This window comes from Giraffa tippelskirchi, chromosome 8 (assembly GCF_054371585.1).
Source record: "Giraffa tippelskirchi isolate mGirTip1 chromosome 8, T2T-mGirTip1v1.2.pri, whole genome shotgun sequence".
NCBI lineage: Eukaryota > Metazoa > Chordata > Mammalia > Artiodactyla > Giraffidae > Giraffa > Giraffa tippelskirchi.
This window is the reverse complement of record NC_137282.1, coordinates 91,017,603-91,023,602: the sequence shown is the minus strand read 5'-3', so window position 1 is coordinate 91,023,602 and position 6,000 is coordinate 91,017,603. Positions and strand designations below refer to the sequence as shown.

At 36.4% G+C, this 6,000-nt stretch overlaps 1 long non-coding RNA gene across 1 annotated transcript in view; it reads right to left on the bottom strand.

The window, feature by feature from the left end:
* Positions 1-5,218: 5,218 nt before the first annotated feature.
* The window catches only part of LOC145516224 (uncharacterized), a 45,201-nt gene continuing 44,419 nt past the window's right edge, over positions 5,219-6,000 (bottom strand). The window contains exon 8 of the long non-coding RNA XR_014061231.1: positions 5,219-5,426. This is a non-coding gene — a long non-coding RNA (uncharacterized LOC145516224). The remainder of the gene's footprint in view (positions 5,427-6,000) is intronic.

Sequence of the window (6,000 nt, the reverse complement as noted above, 5' to 3'; positions counted from 1 at the left end):
TGGGGTCCACAGTATTCCTATCTTTTTACCAAATTCTTCAATGTAACCAATATTCCTGTGATAAAACTCTGTTGTTATATCTAGATGAAGGAATCACTAGAAACTAAAAATAAAGAGAAGAATCTTTTAGTAATTCAATAACGAAATAACTCAGAATGAAACCTTTAGAAAAAAATAGAGTTCTAAATTATTATGAATTCGAAGAAAAGTGCTGACTTCCTAAGCACTCTCTATCTTGGTAAATCCTTCTTCTTCAAAGACTTCATTAAGTTTGCAGAATGGTAATTGGGCAGAAGAGGTTTTGCCACAGAACCACAGCCTGCAAGGGTTTCTTCACCATTAGCAGGGGATCTGCTGGCGCTGCTTTGCTCTAGTGTCCAATGACTTGACTCCTGTTTGTGTAATTCTTTTTCCTCTGAGTCACTGGACTTTGTCCAGTTGCCGTAAGTAGGAAGTTTGTACACTGATACTTCTGATCTATGGAGGAAAAAAAAAAAAAACGGTTCTCACTTTGAGATAATCCAAACATGTCATACAGCTAGCACAGATCAAAGAGTGGGTTGAGTGCCCATGTTAATGCAAACTTTGGCTCCAAGCACATTGCACTGATAATAGTTTGGAAGCAGCTGTTCTCACTTTTCAGGTTGGAGAATCTCTCAACTTACGGAAACGGGTTTCCACCTATTTTACTCAGCCCAATGACACTGGCATTCCCTTAATTTCCAAACCCTACTGATTAGAGGGAATGAAATAGCAAGCACAGATTTGAAACCTCACTTTCTGATGCAGCCATAACCTACATCATTCAATGGGAACAGTGAGGTTAACCTATGCTTCCTAGAGTCAATGGATTCACATACTATTAGAATTCAGAGAGCTACAAGAAGATCTAGTTATCTTAGTCCAGGCTCACAAACTTCCACTTAAAGAATATAGTATTAAGAAGCTCTCAAAGATCATACAATTAACATATCCTGAATCCCAGTACAGTATTCTTTCTAATGTAATATACTATCTCCTTATTTCAAGAATTCAGATATAGTTTAATTAAATAACATTCTCAAAATATAATTCCATATAGTAAAAGTTATTAGTAAAATAGTCCTCAATATTAGGGGCAAACAGATAATGATTAATATATGGTTTTTACTCAGTGAACTTAATTTTACTATAACATATCTCAGATTAAACCTGTTTCTGATATATTAATACCATATTTCATTGAAACTGATGCTATAAATGGAAAGATACACTGTTGCTTTACTCACCACTAAGGAAAATTTGCTTATTAAACTATGCCTCTCAATTTCAGAGAGGTTTTTTTAAATTAATTTATTTTTTATTGAAGGATAAATGCTTTACAGAATTTTGCTGTTTTCTGTCAGAGAGGTTTTAATGTTAAAAAAAGTTTATCTTAAAATCAATTTATTGTATTTTATATGTATTATATATATATAAATTCATAAACTATTCTATCTTTGAAATAGAACCATTGGTAAATGAATGCTGCTGCTGCTGCTGCTGCTAAGTCGCTTCAGTCATGTCCGACTCTGTGCAACCCCATAAACGGCAGCCAACCAGGCTGCCCCATCCATGGGATTTTCCAGGCAAGAACACTGGAGTGGGTTGCCATTGCCTTCTCCAGGTAAATGAATAGTCAATGAAAATTTTAAAATGAGGTAGAGTTCTGAGCATATTTGTAATATGTACATATTAATTGTATTGCTTTGCTATTCAGGACTGAAAGAATTTAATTCTTAGGTTCATAAAATTAGTTTTAAAATTCTGCATTAACTAGTCACTCATATCAGAAAATGCACAAGGCAGAGATTTAGAACCATCTGGTAATAGAAAAAAACAAAATAAAAGCCATCTTTGTCAACATATTGGTCAAAGTATTTACAGAATAATAGCATAGAAGAAAAAGCACAAATTAGAACCTATGGGCTATATAGCCAACATTGTCCTTAGAGGAAATTCATGATCTTAAAACTGTAAGAGAAAAAAATGAAAATAACAATTAAGTATTCAATAAATAGCAAGAAAAGATAAAAACTACTGAGAGAATTAACAGAAATAAAACCAAAATCAATTAATATGCAAAAAACGAACCCAATAGCCAGTTGTTGGCATGAAAATAGAATGTAATAGATAAACTAATAGCTACCTTATACAAGAAACATATGAGGAAACCATAAAGCTAAAAGTGTTGACAGGGAAGATAGCAAGTTAAAAACTAGATGAATAAAAAACAAACTAAAATTGAAAGCAAGGAAACTAATTGACAGAAGTAAAATAAGAATATACTGAAAATATAAATTTTATTCTATGCAAGATGATTTTCTATGAAAATATAAATGAAAAAGTAACAACAAATTAAACAAATCAATTAATACAGAAGAAAACCACTGTCACTCTCACATTGCCAAAAACGTGTGCCTCAATTTCACACATCAATTCTTTCAAACCTACAAACAACATGTCGGTGACTTAACAGTTTTAGATCACACACAGAAAGGGAAAATTTCAAGTCTTCCAAAGTAAGTGCTAAAACCTGAGTGCAGCAAAGAAAAACTATACAACATTGGTAAATTCTATTCATGGATATTGTTGCTAAAATCCTAAATATAATATTGGATGTATAAAAATAGTGAAAGATGATAAAGTTGTGTCCATCCCAGGAGCACAAAGGCAGTTTGACCATAGAAATTCTGTTACTAAGTCAAAGGCAAAAAAGGAAATGATCATCCTAGCAATAGATGATCTTTGCTTGTTACTCTTCCATATCTAGTTATGTTCAGGGGTTGGAGAGCCCCAGGGAGAGAATGGGAGGAGACAGAGTGAAAGCAGGGTAGTCATACCTTGAACTTTCTCAAACGCTGCAACTTCTCCCAAAGCAGCCCTCTCTACCTTACAGTTCCTTTGTTGTTGTTATTCATTTGCTGTCCTATCCGACTCTTTGCGACCCCATGGGGTGCAGCATGCCAGGCTTCCCTGTCCTTCACTATCTCCCTGAATCAAACTCATGTCCATTGAGTCAGTGATGCCATCCAACCATCTTATTCTCTGTTGTCCCCTTCTCTTCTTGCCTTCAGTCTTTCCCAGCATTAAGGTCTTTTCCAAATGAGTCAGTTCTTTGCATCAAGTAGCCAAAGCATCGAAGTTTCCGCTTCAGCACCAATCCTTCCAATGAATATTCACGATTGATTTCCTTTGGGAATGACTGGTTTGATATCCTTGCAGTCCAAGGGACTCTCAAGAGTCTTCTCCAACACCACTGTTCAAAAGCATGAATTCTTACGTGCTCAAACTTCATTATAGTCCAACTCTCACATCTGTACATGACATCTGGAAAACCATAGCTTTGACTATACGGACCTTTGTCAGCAAAGGGATGCCTCTGCTTTTTAATATACTGTCTACCTTGTAACTCAGTCGGTAAAGAATCTGCCTGTAGTGCAGGAGACCCAGGTTCAATCCCTGGGCTGGGAAGATCCCCTGGAGAAGGAAATGGCAACCCACTCTGGTATCCTTGCCTGGGAAATCTCATGGAAGAGGAGCCTGGTGGGCTGCAGTCCACGGGGTCGCAAAGAGTCGGGCACAACTGAGCGACTAACACTTACTTCACTTACTTAGGTTTGTCATAGCTTTTCTTCCAAGGAACAAGCGTCTTAATTTCACAGCTGCAGTCACCATTCGCAGTGATTTTGAAGCCCCCAAAAATGAAATATGACACTGTTTCTACTTTTTCCCCCTCTATTTGCCATGAAGTGATGGGACCGGATGCCATGATCTTAGTTTTTTGAATGTTGAGTTTCAAGCCAGCTTTTTCACTCTCCTCTTTCACCTTCGTCAAGAGGCCCTTTAGTTCCTCTTTACTTTATGCCAATAGAGTGGTATCATCATTTCCAATAATTGATGTGTAGATATAAATTATTGGTAATATCATTACCAGTAATTGATGCTATATATAAAAAGGACAAACCTAGATCCATATATAAAGATTAATGCAAAATGAATTGCAAGCTTAAATTTAAAAACTAAAACTTATACAATAAAACAGGAAAAATAATCTTTGTGACCTTGAGTTAGGCAAATATTTCTTACCTAGAACTGATCCATAAGTAAATGGACACACTGGACTTCATCAAAATTAAGAAAAATAGTCTGAGAAAATATTTTCAGAGCATATATTTGATAAGAGCTCACAAAACTCAGTAAGAAAATATCCTAATAAAAATATGCCAAAGATTTGGGTTGACATTTTACCAAAGTTAAGCAGAATGCAAACAAGCACATGAAAACTGCTCAATGTCATTGGTCATTAGGGAAATGCACACTGCAACCACAATGAGATACTTCTACACAACTATTCTAATGGCAATTTTTTTTAAAACAAAAGGTACCAAGTAAGGGTGAGAATGTAGACAACTGGAACTGTCATCCTTTGCTGATATGACAGCTAGCACAACCTCACCATATAATTGTCTGGCAGTAACCTGCCAAAATTAAACATCCACTGATCACACTAACTACTTGCCTCATTCCTAGAAGTTTAATCACGATAAATGAAAGCATATGCCCATGTTAAAATGTGTACACAGATATTCAGTGCAATTTTGTTATAGCTAGTAAGTTGAAAAACTCAAATGCCCATCAGTAGTTAAGGGATAAACTAATTGTTCTCTATCCACACAGTGGAATACTATTGAACAATAAAAGAGGAGTAAGTTCTTGATACACACTACCACATGAACGATTTGCAATATAATTGAGTGAAAGAAGCCAGCCAATAAGTATATACTGATGATTATGTTTCTACAAAATTCTAGAAAATACAAACCAATCTAAAGTGATAGAAATTGGGTTAGCGATTGTCTGGGGTGGTGTGGGTGGGACTGGGCAGGGGGAACAATCAAAAGAGACAACGAGAAATTTTTCAGAGTGATGACTACATCCACCATATTGATTAGGGTGATGATTTAAAAAGTATATACATAACTTACTGAGTTGAACACTTTAAATATGCACAGTTTATTGTATGCCCATTATTCATCAATAAATGTTAAAATGATTTCTTAGGAGTCAAATATTTAAACAAAAAATATCATAAAATCACTAAATGCAATTATGTGGAAGAATCTTTATATTTTTGGACTGTGAAAGCAAACCCAGAATTCATAAAGCAAAAAAATACATAAATTTAATCACATAGATAATTTTAATTTCCTTTATAGCAAAACGTCAAACCAAGTGAAAATATAAGTTGTAAATAAAAATAATATTCCCAATACACATGCTGCTGCTGCTGCTAAGTCGCTTCAGTCGTGTCCGACTCTGTGTGACCCCATAGACGGCAGCCCACCAGGCTCCACCATCCCTGGGATTCTCCAGGCAAGAACACTGGAGTGGGTTGCCATTTCCTTCTGCAATGCATGAAAGTGAGAAGTGAAAGTGAAGTCACTCAGTTGTGTCTGACTCTTCGCGACCCCATGGACTGCAGCCTACCAGGCTCCTCCATCCGTTGGATTTACAGGCAAGAGTACTGGAGTGGGGTGCCATTGCCTTCTCCACAATATATATGACAAAGGCAAAATCGATTAATACCTTCTGACTCATTTTGAATCAACAAGAAAAAGAAAAACAATCCAAAGAAATGAGGCCAGTCACAGGGAAATAGCAAGATTCATTGACATTACATTATATACATCATTTACTCCACTCAGCTGCTCTGTGAATCAACACTATCATCCCCATTTACAGATGGGATACAGTCTCGGAGAAGTATCCACTCAACACCACACTGTATATAAGGAACAGAGTGGGATTTGAACTCAGATCTCTCAGGACCAAAAGGCTTGACTTTCCCTCCTGCCTCCAGAGCTTTCTGCTTTGTGGAGCCATTTGCATCATCCTTCATCTTTGATCGCTCGGTGCTTCTGACAATGAAGTAAACCTTTATTGGCAAAGGGTAGGACAGACACTGGGAGGAAGAGGCCC